This window comes from Ambystoma mexicanum, chromosome 1p (assembly GCF_040938575.1).
Source record: "Ambystoma mexicanum isolate Mex_15411 chromosome 1p, UKY_AmexF1_1, whole genome shotgun sequence".
In the NCBI taxonomy this organism is placed as follows: Eukaryota; Metazoa; Chordata; class Amphibia; order Caudata; family Ambystomatidae; genus Ambystoma; species Ambystoma mexicanum.
In genome coordinates, this window is record NC_090921.1 from 407,855,155 (window position 1) to 407,868,665 (window position 13,511).

Consider the following 13,511-nt stretch of genomic DNA (forward strand, 5'->3'; position numbering starts at 1 on the left):
CTTTTTCATAGGGCCCTTCTCTCCGGCCGTTGGTGCATTTTAGGGCAGTACTGCTGCACCCAGTGCCAGGGGAGAAGTGCACAGTGCTGCTAAGAGCCCCACTGCCCACCACATGTTGCGGGATATTGGTGCCATGTCAGGCCACATCTATTGTCTATGAGCACAGATATCAGCCGCACACCCTCATGCCCACATGTTTCCGGTCACCCCTACACCATTAGCAAACCGTTTTCAGATGTTAAGCCGTTTGGGGTGCAGACGCACCCGCTGCTATAAATACTTTGTGTATCAGTATGGAGGCAGCGTCATTGTGGGTCCTCTCTGCTCTCAGCATCCGACGTTGCTGTTTAATGGGGTAAAGGGAGGCTCCAAGAGGTAGAAAAAGAACTCGTCCCTGGGTAGGCTTGAACCACCAACCTTTCGGTTAACAGCCGAACGCGCTAACCGATTGCGCCACAGAGACGGGCGAGAGCAATTGTTTCCTGAGCAGATGTCACGCTGTGATAGCAGAGCACGCATGGATATAGAGCTTGTTTATATGTATGATGTTTAGGAATGCATGGAGATTCTATAGCAACACAGACACGTGCGTTCCGGCTCCTCCCGTGTGCAAACCAGTCCATGAAACCCTGGTCTGAGTTTCCACGTGTCCTCTTCTCTTTGTCCAACAACTCCTTTCAGAATGGTGGCAATTCGACCAGATACACACATTTATGAGAACAATATCCATTGCATTTGGGAGACACCAGTCAATTCCAGGTTTTCGTTTTGCATTCTGGGACTTGTAGCCGTGGATGTCCCCATTATAAACCCAGAACTGGACTTTGCCTCCCAAATGGAGTGGATAATGTTGGCATGTATGCAAACAAACAGAAAAAACGTGCCCTTGGCATATCTGCCCCATTACCCCCACGCCCCTCTTCCTCATCCAATGCTTGCATATGAGGGCATCAACCTCCTCGACAGGAACCCTTTTCTATTCCTTCATTTGTTCATGCCTCTCCTATTCCTGGGAGTGTAACTCTCCCTTACTCCTGCATGCCTTCGTTTTTTTTTATAATTGCTGCCTGAAGGCAGGGACTCTGGTGGTGGGAGGTGGTGGGGGCGGGGAGCTGTGATACTTACCGGCTAAGTGTACAATAAAAAAGAAGCAATGGTTAGAGACCGGGGTCCGTTTCTAGAGGAACATGTCTGTGCATGACTTTTGTGCAGTATTGGCTAAAAACGACCTCACAATTTACGATAAATACATTTTCATATTGCGATACAAAAAACAAGGCAGACTTGACCCCGACGTGATTTGAACACGCAACCTTCTGATCTGGAGTCAGACGCGCTACCGTTGCGCCACGAGGTCCCGCACCAGGGAAGTGCCCACACTCTGTGGACTGGTGACATTGAGGGCGCATACATGGACACAACATATATAACGCCCAACACACTCTGCCTTGTGCGCGAGATAAATGACAGTCAGGCCGCCGGTGTTTTGTAATGTTGTGCGCCCCGTGCCCTTCCAGTCCCCCCAATGGTCGCAGCTCAGCACAGCTCGGTCTGCAGAGGCTTCACTTTATTACTACCCAGGTTAGACCTGCAGCGACGGAAACAGCCGAAGACTGGGGGAGATGCAAATGCACGGGATACTAAATATTACATAACCCCGGAAAATACACAAAAGCACCTGTGCCACAGATGATCTTTCACATGGGGGTTATCTCGGCAACAGTAACCCATTTCATATTGCACTTTTATATAACTCCCACCCAGTGCTTTAAGTGGGATTGGAAATAGAGGGGGGCCCCTAGTTAGGGTGTGTGGCAATGTTAATAGCTTATGTTATTATATCATGCTATTATAAAACAAGGCCTAATGACTATAAAGGTGCTCCATATATAATAATAGTGCTAATTTGGGTATTTTGCACAACAAAGTTATTTGCCCCTTGGCTTACTTATGGCAACTCATTCTAAGTCACTTCCGTGGTTCCTCCAAGTATCAAAAACTGATGATGCTCCTTGTAATGTCCTTTTGTGTGACATCACTTCTGTTGGAGCAAGCCATATGCAAATTAGGAGGTTTGCCTGTATTTTGCCTATGGGTTGCATTTAAAGGCCCTGAACAGAAGTCTGTTTCACATGAATGGCAGGATTTTAAACACTGAAACAAAAACGGCATGGCCTTTGTTGTGGTTTTTCAAGTTAAATTAAAGAGCCACGTGGGAAGGGGCCTACCCGTCATGACCAACAGACAAGCAGCATTTTAATTTACAAATGAAGGAGGAATCAAAGATCCCTGTCTCATGGAAAACATGATTTGTACACATTGAAAACAAAAACGGCCGGCACAGGTGTGTGCAAATAAAAATGGTTTCATAAAGTCAAAAATTGAAAAAAATATATCACTGCTCAACGAAAAATGTCAGGAAAACAAAACATGTGTGCGGGTTGACCAAAAGCAATGTATATTATGTTTCACCTACAAACCTCCAGTGACATTTGAAGAGCCAATTTGTCTTCATGGAAATTGTCAGCCCAAGGCAGTCACATTTGCTGGCTGTAGGCAAAACTTCACAAGGACATCTCCCACTTCCAGCCTGGATGTCACATGTCCCATCTAATGACAAACCACAATAAATATGTCCTGCTTAAGGCTTCGAAATTCAGTGTTCTCCAGACTTGTTGGCTCTGAAAGCATTGACTTCAAGAAAAGTTACCCCCTGGCTTGAGCTTGACTAATATTTGTGAAAATGGGGGCACCCACTTCAAGGAGCCAGCTTCCAGCACAAAGGAGACTGATAAAAAAAAAACTCTGGCCACAGGCTGAGCCAGTGAAAACAAAGGGCCGGAAGGCAGGAGTCAGGGCCATTTGTCCCACATGAAGATTCATAATTCATTTAAAAGGACTATTATCATTTAGGCCTTTTTAACAGCCATTATAAGGCGGATGGATTTCATCTATGGAAACTTATGTAATTTCCAGGCTATTTTGGGGATATCCAATTCATCTTCTTGTAACTCTGAGAACTGTAAGGGCCAGTTAAATTAGGTTTCTGGCTGATCTGAACATGTTCCAAATGTGAGAGTTGGTGAGCGGTGGACATTGAAATTAGGGATGTGCTTAATAACTTACATATTCATAACTGTTGTATTTTTATGGAAATGACAGAAAGGTGCCACATGGCCATGCTACATGATACGGATTTTGTGGCCGCTTATCTAATTCCCCATGATTAGCTGAAACAGAATATATGTTTAGTATGGCAGTTGCTAGTAAAATTATGAAGTTGTGATACATAAATCGTTTTTGCCAAAAAGGTGAAAGGAGAACAAAGGGCGATTACAATTGGGAATTGCCATATGTTGCTCCACACCCCTAAACCAATCCTGACTTGGAGGGTAGGTTTGGGAGGAGAGAGAAGGGTAACTGCCCAATCCTAGTGGCAGGGATTATTGCAGGCAGATTTAGAAAGAGGTTGTTGCAATAGTCCAGCCTAGAGAGGACCAGAGCTCTGGAGACAGTGAGCTTCTGGGGGAAAGAGAGGAAAAGAAGAATACCTCTAAGGTGGTGCAGCTGGTAGTGTGACTTCTTAGAGACGTCAGAGATGTGAGGAGAGAAGGAGAGTGTGGAGTCGATGATGATCCCGAGGTTTTTAGCCTCACAGGTGGGAGCAGGAAGAGGGCCCAGAGAGTCCGGCCAGAAAATGACAGGGAGTGGGTGTGCTGATGAGGAGAGTCTCAGTCTTTCTGGCATTAAGAAAGAGATCATTGGCAGCACACCACTCCTGGATGGCGGACAGACAATCAGAGATGAGTGAGGGGGAAGAGGTGGCTGAAAATGAGTTGAGTGTCATCCGCATAGCACTGGAAGTTGGGATAGAGCATGGCAATGCAGTTGGCAAGATGTGCCAGGTATTGGTTGAACAGCCAGGGAGAGAGGTTAGACCCCTAGGGAACACCCTAGGTAGAGATAGAGATAAAGGAGAGGAAGGACCCAAGTTGAACCGGGGAATGTCGATCAGAGAGGAAAGAATTCAGCCATGCCAGGGCCTGACCAGTGATCCCCAGGTTATCATGGAGAGGATTGAGCAGGATGGCATGGTTGACCGTATCAAAGGCAAAAGAGAGATCAAGCAAGATGAAAACACAGGGGGTGTTGGAGTCAAGGTTGGAGAGCAGGTCTTCACGGATGTTCAGGAGAGCAGTTTCCATGCTTCTGGCAGCTCTGAAGCCAGACTGATGGTCACGGAGGCAACCAACAGATTCAGTGTGAAGATTAAGCTGGGAGATGGCCAGCTTTGCCAGGAGTTTGGCAAGGAAAGGAGTGATGGAGATTGAGCGATAGTTGGCCAGGCAAGACGGGTCGGTAGAAGGTTTCTTAAGAAGAGGGTGCCGAAGGGAGTGCACAAGGGAGGACGGGAAGACTCCAGTGGTGAAGGAATGGTTGCAGAAGTCGATCAGGGCAGGAGCCAGGGAGTCGATGTGGTCCTTGATGGTTTTGGAGGAGCTGGGGTGAACCTGTTTTGACAAGACATTCATAGATCAGACTTGTCTGGAAAGCTCGTCAGGGGAGAACGGGGGAAAGGCACAGAAGCAGGGAGAACCATAGTGGTTAGGGACCTCCTGCTTAGAGCAAAAACAGTCTGAGGCACCTAGGGGGTGCATACATTACAAAGGTGACAAATATACATTTAATAGCCACCAATTATCACAAGATTGATTGATTGATATTTTATTTCTATCGCGCTCGTACACAAGTGTTTCAGAGCTCGACAAGGCAAGGGAGGGGAACAGGGGAGAACAAAACAGCGATCTTACTTGGCCCAGTGACATTGAGAACGCGCAAGTGCATGGGAGAGGGGGGAGAGGAAAAGTGCATGGAAGGGGGGGAGAGGTGGAAAGTGCGAAGCAGAGGAGAAACAGATAAATAACAATAAATAAGTAATAAAGGCAACAAACAGTGGTAATGCAGCCAGAAATTTGCAAGTGCTAGGTTTAAGGCAGCAGACAGGATAGGTCCGATATGTGCAGGAAGAAAAAGGGGGGGCTGCATGGGTACAGATACAGACCCCAGTGCAAGGGGTGGCCCGGAGGCAGTGCGGGAGGGTGACAGGATGAGCAGGTACCTGGGCCCAAAAGCCAGAGGGTGGCCAGGTGCATGGTGCCAAGAGAGAACAGATCAGCAGGGGAGAGGGGGAGCGAAGGCAGAAGAAAAGAGGAAGGTCTTGAGGTGCTTCTGGAACCGGAGATGGTTCTCCTCAAGTTTTAGAGTGACAGGGAGGCTGTTCCAGAAGGAGGCCCCAGCCGAAGACAGAGATCTACCCCCAGCTTGTTTCCTAGAAAAACGACTGACCCTGAGTGAGTTGGAGTTAGAGGAGTGAAGAGCTCGAGAGGGGAGGTATTTGCGGAGGGATAGCTGAAGATATTTTGGACCCAGGCCCCAGAAAGCCTTGTGGACAATGCAGAGGGTTTTGAATATAATCCTTGCATCCAATGGGAGCCAGTGAAGAGATTTCAGAGCTGGAGAGATACGATCCCAGGGGTTGAGGCCAAGGACAAGTCTCATAGTCCTGTTCTGAATTAGTTGCAGAGGGCGCAGAGTAGAGGCAGGTAGATTTAGAAAGAGGCTGTTACAATAGTCCAAGCTAGAGAGAACCAGAGCTTGAGATGCCATGAGCTTCTGGGGGAAGGAGAGGAAAGGCAGAGTACCTCTGAATAGGTGCAGTCTGAAATTTGACTTTTTAGAGACCTCAGAGATGTGGGCGGAGAAGGAAAGGGTGGAGTCATAGATGACCCCGAGGTTCTTAGCCTCACAGGTGGGGGTAGGAGGAGTGCCAAGGGTGGCCGGCCAGAGAGTGAGGGGAAAGGGTGGTGACGGTTTGCCGATGAGGAGGATCTCCGTCTTGCTGGCATTCAGACAAAGATCATTGGCGGCACACCAATCTTGAATGGCAGTTAGGCAATCAGAGATGAGAGAGGGAGAGGAGGTGGCAGAGGGCAGCCTGAAAATGAGTTGAGTGCCGTCAGCGTAGCACTGGAAATTTGAGCAGAAAATGGCAATGCAGTGGGCGAGAGCCAGGTATTGGTTGAAAAGCTAGGGCAAGAGGTGAGACCCCTGGGGAACACCACAGGTAGAGAGGAAGATAGATGAAAGGAAGGACCCAAGTTGGACCTGGGAGGGTCGATCTGAGAGGAAAGAGGTCAGCCAAGCCAGAGCCTGATCAGTGATACCCAAGTTTTCACGGAGACGGTTGAGCAGGATGGTATGGTTGACCGTGTCGAAGGCAGAATAGAGATCGAGGAGGATGAGGACAGAGGGAATGTTAGAGTCAAGGTAGGTGAGCAGATCTTCACGGATGTTTAGGAGAGCAGTTTCCATGCTTCTGGCAGCTCTGAAGCCAGACTGGTGGTCATGGAGACAGCCAACAGAATTGGAATGAAGTCAAAGCTGAGAGATGGCCAACTTTTCCAGGAGTTTGCCAAGAAAGGGAGTAATGGAAATTGGGCGATAGTTAGCTGGACAAGAAGGATCAGCTGTGGGTTTCTTGAGAAGAGGATGCACAAAGGAGTGCTTCAGAGGGGAGGGGAAGGATCCAGAGGCAAAGGAGTGGTTACAAAAATCAGCAAGGGCCGGAGCGAAGGTGTCAATGTGGTCCTTGATGCTTTTAGAGGAACAGGGATGAACTTGTTTTGAAGAGGCTTTCATAGATCAGACTTGTCGAGCAACCTCGTCAGGGGTGAAAAGAGGAAAGGACAAGAAGGATGGTGGGAGGGTGGCTAAAGGAGGGTCAGCAAGCACAGATGGAGAGGGAAGAGGAGGAGGGGCGGGCCAGGATGTGCCACTTTTTTTTTACCTCCTCGCTGCAGCGAGGAGGTAATGATATAAATGGGTGCATTAGCACCCTATTGTTGTTAAATGCGGTCCGCTGCCGCAGGCGCATTCAACAACAATGAGCGCCTGCCACGCCTTCTCCCAACATGCCAGCTCAGCCCTTGAAAGACTCTGCCGAGCTGGCGCGGTTGGGGGCTAATGGCGCCTTTTGATATCAAGAGCGCAGGCGCTTCCAACAGCAACAGCGTCCCTTCTCCCACCACGCTAGCTCGGGGGAACCCTTGAAAGACTCCCCGACCTGGAGCGGGGGGCTAAAGGCGCCCCGGGGGGCGTGGCGGCATGGGCGTTCGCCCGGCTCGCCCCCTTCCTAAGGCCGGGCCTGATGCCCCACCACGGGAGCCTCAGATGGCCAACCATCATGTACAATGGGCCCGACACATCTTCAGCCGGGCCTGGCCACCACCATGGCCTATGTGAAGAATCATCTGTGGCTCAGTGGCTTTTGAGTATTTCCTACATCTGCTACGCCCTGGCTGCTTTGCTCTGCTCTCGCTTCCGCGGCAGAATACTTTGTTATTTTATGTGTACTTGGGTTACCTGCCGCATCAGTGTCCCTAGTACCTGCAATTGCGCTATATGTCTGTGAAGGGACCTCGTGGCGCAAGCCTCTGACTCCAGATCAGAGAAGGCTGCGTGGCCGGCGGGGTCTTTTGTGCCCTATATGTCAGAGCGATAGCTATTCCCTCACTAGGAACAGAGGCTTTTTCATAGGGCCCTTCTCTCCGGCCGTTGGTGCATTTTAGGGCAGTACTGCTGCACCCAGTGCCAGGGGAGAAGTGCACAGTGCTGCTAGGAGCCCCACTGCCCATCACATGTTGCGGGATATTGGTGCCATGTCAGGCCACATCTATTGTCTATGAGCACAGATATCAGCCGCACACCCTCATGCCCACATGTTTCCGGTCACCCCTACACCATTAGCAAACCGTTTTCAGATGTTAAAGCCGTTTGGGGTGCAGACGCACCCACTGCTATAAATACTTTGTGTATCAGTATGGAGGCAGCGTCATTGTGGGTCCTCTCTGCTCTCAGCATCCGACGTTGCTGTTTAATGGGGAAAAGGGAGGCTCCAAGAGGTAGAAAAAGAACTCGTCCCTGGGTGGGCTTGAACCACCAACCTTTCGGTTAACAGCCGAACGCGATTGCGCCACAGAGACGGGCGAGAGCAATTGTTTCCTGAGCAGATGTCACGCTGTGATAGCAGAGCACGCATGGATATAGAGCTTGTTTATATGTATGATGTTTAGGAATGCATGGAGATCCTATAGCAACACAGACACGTGCGTTCCTGCTCCTCCCGTGTGCAAACCAGTCCATGAAACCCTGGTCTGAGTTTCCACGTGTCCTCTTCTCTTTGTCCAACAACTCCTTTCAGAATGGTGGCAATTCGACCAGATACACACATTTATGAGAACAATATCCATTGCATTTGGGAGACACCAGTCAATTCCAGGTTTTCGTTTTGCATTCTGGGACTTGTAGTCGTGGATGTCCCCATTATAAACCCAGAACTGGACTTTGCCTCCCAAATGGAGTGGATAATGTTGGCATGTATGCAAACAAACAGAAAAAACGTGCCCTTGGCATATCTGCCCCATTACCCCCACGCCCCTCTTCCTCATCCAATGCTTGCATATGAGGGCATCAACCTCCTCGACAGGAACCCTTTTCTATTCCTTCATTTGTTCATGCCTCTCCTATTCCTGGGAGTGTAACTCTCCATTACTCCTGCATGCCTTCGTTTTTTTTTATAATTGCTGCCTGAAGGCAGGGACTCTGGTGGTGGGAGGTGGTGGGGGCGGGGAGCTGTGATACTTACCGGCTAAGTGTACAATAAAAAAGAAGCAATGGTTAGAGACCGGGGTCCGTTTCTAGAGGAACACGTCTGTGCATGACTTTTGTGCAGTATTGGCTAAAAACGACCTCACAATTTACGATAAATACATTTTCATATTGCGATACAAAAAAAAGGCAGACTTGACCCCGACGTGATTTCAACACGCAACCTTCTGATCTGGAGTCAGACGCGCTACCGTTGCGCCACGAGGTCCCGCCTCAGGAAAGTGCCCACACTCTGTGGACTGGTGACATTGAGGGCGCATACATGGACACAACATATATAACGCCCAACACACTCTGCCTTGTGCGCGAGATAAATGACAGTCAGGCCGCCGGTGTTATGTAATGTTGTGCGCCCCGTGCCCTTCCAGTCCCCCCAATGGTCGCAGCTCAGCACAGCTCGGTCTGCAGAGGCTTCACTTTATTACTACCCAGGTTAGACCTGCAGCGACGGAAACAGCCGAAGACTGGGGGAGATGCAAATGCACGGGATACTAAATATTACATAACCCCGGAAAATACACAAAAGCACCTGTGCCACAGATGATCTTTCACATGGGGGTTATCTCGGCAACAGTAACCCATTTCATATTGCACTTTTATATAACTCCCACCCAGTGCTTTAAGTGGGATTGGAAATAGAGGGGGGCCCCTAGTTAGGGTGTGTGGCAATGTTAATAGCTTATGTTATTATATCATGCTATTATAAAACAAGGCCTAATGACTATAAAGGTGCTCCATATATAATAATAGTGCTAATTTGGGTATTTTGCACAACAAAGTTATTTGCCCCTTGGCTTACTTATGGCAACTCATTCTAAGTCACTTCCGTGGTTCCTCCAAGTATCAAAAACTGATGATGCTCCTTGTAATGTCCTTTTGTGTGACATCACTTCTGTTGGAGCAAGCCATATGCAAATTAGGAGGTTTGCCTGTATTTTGCCTATGGGTTGCATTTAAAGGCCCTGAACAGAAGTCTGTTTCACATGAATGGCAGGATTTTAAACACTGAAACAAAAACGGCATGGCCTTTGTTGTGGTTTTTCAAGTTAAATTAAAGAGCCACGTGGGAAGGGGCCTACCCGTCATGACCAACAGACAAGCAGCATTTTAATTTACAAATGAAGGAGGAATCAAAGATCCCTGTCACATGGAAAACATGATTTGTACACATTGAAAACAAAAACGGCCGGCACAGGTGTGTGCAAATAAAAATGGTTTCATAAAGTCAAAAATTGAAAAAAATATATCACTGCTCCACGAAAAATGTCAGGAAAACAAAACATGTGTGCGGGTTGACCAAAAGCAATGTATATTATGTTTCACCTACAAACCTCCAGTGACATTTGAAGAGCCAATTTGTCTTCATGGAAATTGTCAGCCCAAGGCAGTCACATTTGCTGGCTGTAGGCAAAACTTCACAAGGACATCTCCCACTTCCAGCCCTGGATGTCACATGTCCCATCTAATGACAAACCACAATAAATATGTCCTGCTTAAGGCTTCGAAATTCAGTGTTCTCCAGACTTGTTGGCTCTGAAAGCATTGACTTCAAGAAAAGTTACCCCCTGGCTTGAGCTTGACTAATATTTGTGAAAATGGGGGCACCCACTTCAAGGAGCCAGCTTCCAGCACAAAGGAGACTGATAAAAAAAAAACTCTGGCCACAGGCTGAGCCAGTGAAAACAAAGGGCCGGAAGGCAGGAGTCAGGGCCATTTGTCCCACATGAAGATTCATAATTCATTTAAAAGGACTATTATCATTTAGGCCTTTTTAACAGCCATTATAAGGCGGATGGATTTCATCTATTGAAACTTATGTAATTTCCAGGCTATTTTGGGGATATCCAATTCATCTTCTTGTAACTCTGAGAACTGTAAGGGCCAGTTAAATTAGGTTTCTGGCTGATCTGAACATGTTCCAAATGTGAGAGTTGGTGAGCGGTGGACATTGAAATTAGGGATGTGCTTAATAACTTACATATTCATAACTGTTGTATTTTTATGGAAATGACAGAAAGGTGCCACATGGCCATGCTACATGATACGGATTTTGTGGCCGCTTATCTAATTCCCCATGATTAGCTGAAACAGAATATATGTTTAGTATGGCAGTTGCTAGTAAAATTATGAAGTTGTGATACATAAATCGTTTTTGCCAAAAAGGTGAAAGGAGAACAAAGGGCGATTACAATTGGGAATTGCCATATGTTGCTCCACACCCCTAAACCAATCCTGACTTGGAGGGTAGGTTTGGGAGGAGAGAGAAGGGTAACTGCCCAATCCTAGTGGCAGGGATTATTGCAGGCAGATTTAGAAAGAGTTTGTTGCAATAGTCCAGCCTAGAGAGGACCAGAGCTCTGGAGACAGTGAGCTTCTGGGGGAAAGAGAGGAAAAGAAGAATACCTCTAAGGAGGTGCAGCTGGTAGTGTGACTTCTTAGAGACGTCAGAGATGTGAGGAGAGAAGGAGAGTGTGGAGTCGATGATGATCCCGAGGTTTTTAGCCTCACAGGTGGGAGCAGGAAGAGGGCCCAGAGAGTCCGGCCAGAAAATGACAGGGAGTGGGTGTGCTGATGAGGAGAGTCTCAGTCTTACTGGCATTAAGAAAGAGATCATTGGCAGCACACCACTCCTGGATGGCGGACAGACAATCAGAGATGAGTGAGGGGGGAGAGGTGGCTGAAAATGAGTTGAGTGTCATCCGCATAGCACTGGAAGTTGGGATAGAGCATGGCAATGCAGTTGGCAAGATGTGCCAGGTATTGGTTGAACAGCCAGGGAGAGAGGTTAGACCCCTAGGGAACACCCTAGGTAGAGATAGAGATAAAGGAGAGGAAGGACCCAAGTTGAACCGGGGAATGTCGATCTGAGAGGAAAGAATTCAGCCATGCCAGGGCCTGACCAGTGATCCCCACGTTATCATGGAGAGGATTGAGCAGGATGGCATGGTTGACCGTATCAAAGGCAAAAGAGAGATCAAGCAAGATGAAAACACAGGGGGTGTTGGAGTCAAGGTTGGAGAGCAGGTCTTCACGGATGTTCAAGAGAGCAGTTTCCATGCTTCTGGCAGCTCTGAAGCCAGACTGATGGTCATGGAGGCAACCAACAGATTCAGTGTGATGATTAAGCTGGGAGATGGCCAGCTTTTCCAGGAGTTTGGCAAGGAAAGGAGTGATGGAGATTGAGCAATAGTTGGCCAGGCAAGACGGGTCGGTAGAGGGTTTCTTAAGAAGAGGGTGCCGAAGGGAGTGCACAAGGGAGGACGGGAAGACTCCAGTGGTGAAGGAATGGTTGCAGAAGTCGATCAGGGCAGGAGCCAGGGAGTCGATGTGGTCCTTGATGGTTTTGGAGGAGCTGGGGTGAACCTGTTTTGACAAGACATTCATAGATCAGACTTGTCTGGAAAGCTCGTCAGGGGAGAACGGGGGAAAGGCACAGAAGCAGGGAGAACCATAGTGGTTAGGGACCTCCTGCTTAGAGCAAAAACAGTCAGAGGCACCCAGGGGGTGCATACATTACAACGGTGACAAAGATACATTTAATAGCCACCAATTATCACAAGATTGATTGATTGATATTTTATTTCTATCGCGCTCGTACACAAGTGTTTCAGAGCTCGACAAGGCAAGGGAGGGGAACAGGGGAGAACAAAACAGCGATCTTACTTGGCCCAGTGACATTGAGAACGCGCAAGTGCATGGGAGAGGGGGGAGAGGAAAAGTGCATGGAAGGGGGGGAGAGGTGGAAAGTGCGAAGCAGAGGAGAAACAGATAAATAACAATAAATAAATAATAAAGGCAACAAACAGTGGTAATGCAGCCAGAAATTTGCAAGTGCTAGGTTTAAGGCAGCAGACAGGATAGGTCCGATATGTGCAGGAAGAAAAAGGGGGGGCTGTATGGGTACAGATACAGACCCCAGTGCAAGGGGTGGCCCGGAAGCAGTGCGGGAGGGTGACAGGATGAGCAGGTACCTGGGCCCAAAAGCCAGAGGGTGGCCAGGTGCATGGTGCCAAGAGAGAACAGATCAGCAGGGGAGAGGGGGAGCGAAGGCAGAAGAAAAGAGGAAGGTCTTGAGGTGCTTCTGGAACCGGAGATGGTTCTCCTCAAGTTTTAGAGTGACAGGGAGGCTGTTCCAGAAGGAGGCCCCAGCCGAAGACAGAGATCTACCCCCAGCTCGTTTCCTAGAAAAACGACTGACCCTGAGTGAGTTGGAGTTAGAGGAGTGAAGAGCTCGAGAGGGGAGGTATTTGCGGAGGGATAGCTGAAGATATTTTGGACCCAGGCCCCAGAAAGCCTTGTGGACAATGCAGAGGGTTTTGAATATAATCCTTGCATCCAATGGGAGCCAGTGAAGAGATTTCAGAGCTGGAGAGATACGATCCCAGGGGTTGAGGCCAAGGACAAGTCTCACAGTCCTGTTCTGAATTAGTTGCAGAGGGCGCAGAGTAGAGGCAGGTAGATTTAGAAAGAGGCTGTTACAATAGTCCAAGCTAGAGAGAACCAGAGCTTGAGATGCCATGAGCTTCTGGGGGAAGGAGAGGAAAGGCAGAGTACCTCTGAATAGGTGCAGTCTGAAATTTGACTTTTTAGAGACCTCAGAGATGTGGGCGGAGAAGGAAAGGGTGGAGTCATAGATGACCCCGAGGTTCTTAGCCTCACAGGTGGGGGTAGGAGAAGTGCCAAGGGAGGCCGGCCAGAGAGTGAGAGGAAAGGGTGGTGAAGGTTTGCCGATGAGGAGGATCTCCGTCTTGCTGGCATTCAGACAAAGATCATTGGCGGCACAC

General features: G+C 48.5%; 1 protein-coding gene and 3 non-coding genes across 5 annotated transcripts in view; 1 reads left to right on the top strand and 3 right to left on the bottom strand.

Annotated features, from left to right (window-relative positions):
• Positions 1-13,511, top strand: part of LOC138571570 (tetraspanin-33-like) — a 935,706-nt gene that overhangs the window by 614,357 nt on the left and 307,838 nt on the right. The window lies entirely within an intron of this gene.
• TRNAN-GUU (transfer RNA asparagine (anticodon GUU)) lies at positions 390-463 on the bottom strand. The gene has a single exon. It is a non-coding gene; the product is annotated as a tRNA-Asn (tRNA).
• Positions 1,286-1,357, bottom strand: TRNAW-CCA (transfer RNA tryptophan (anticodon CCA)). The gene has a single exon. It is a non-coding gene; the product is annotated as a tRNA-Trp (tRNA).
• TRNAW-CCA (transfer RNA tryptophan (anticodon CCA)) lies at positions 8,864-8,935 on the bottom strand. Its single transcript has one exon. It is a non-coding gene; the product is annotated as a tRNA-Trp (tRNA).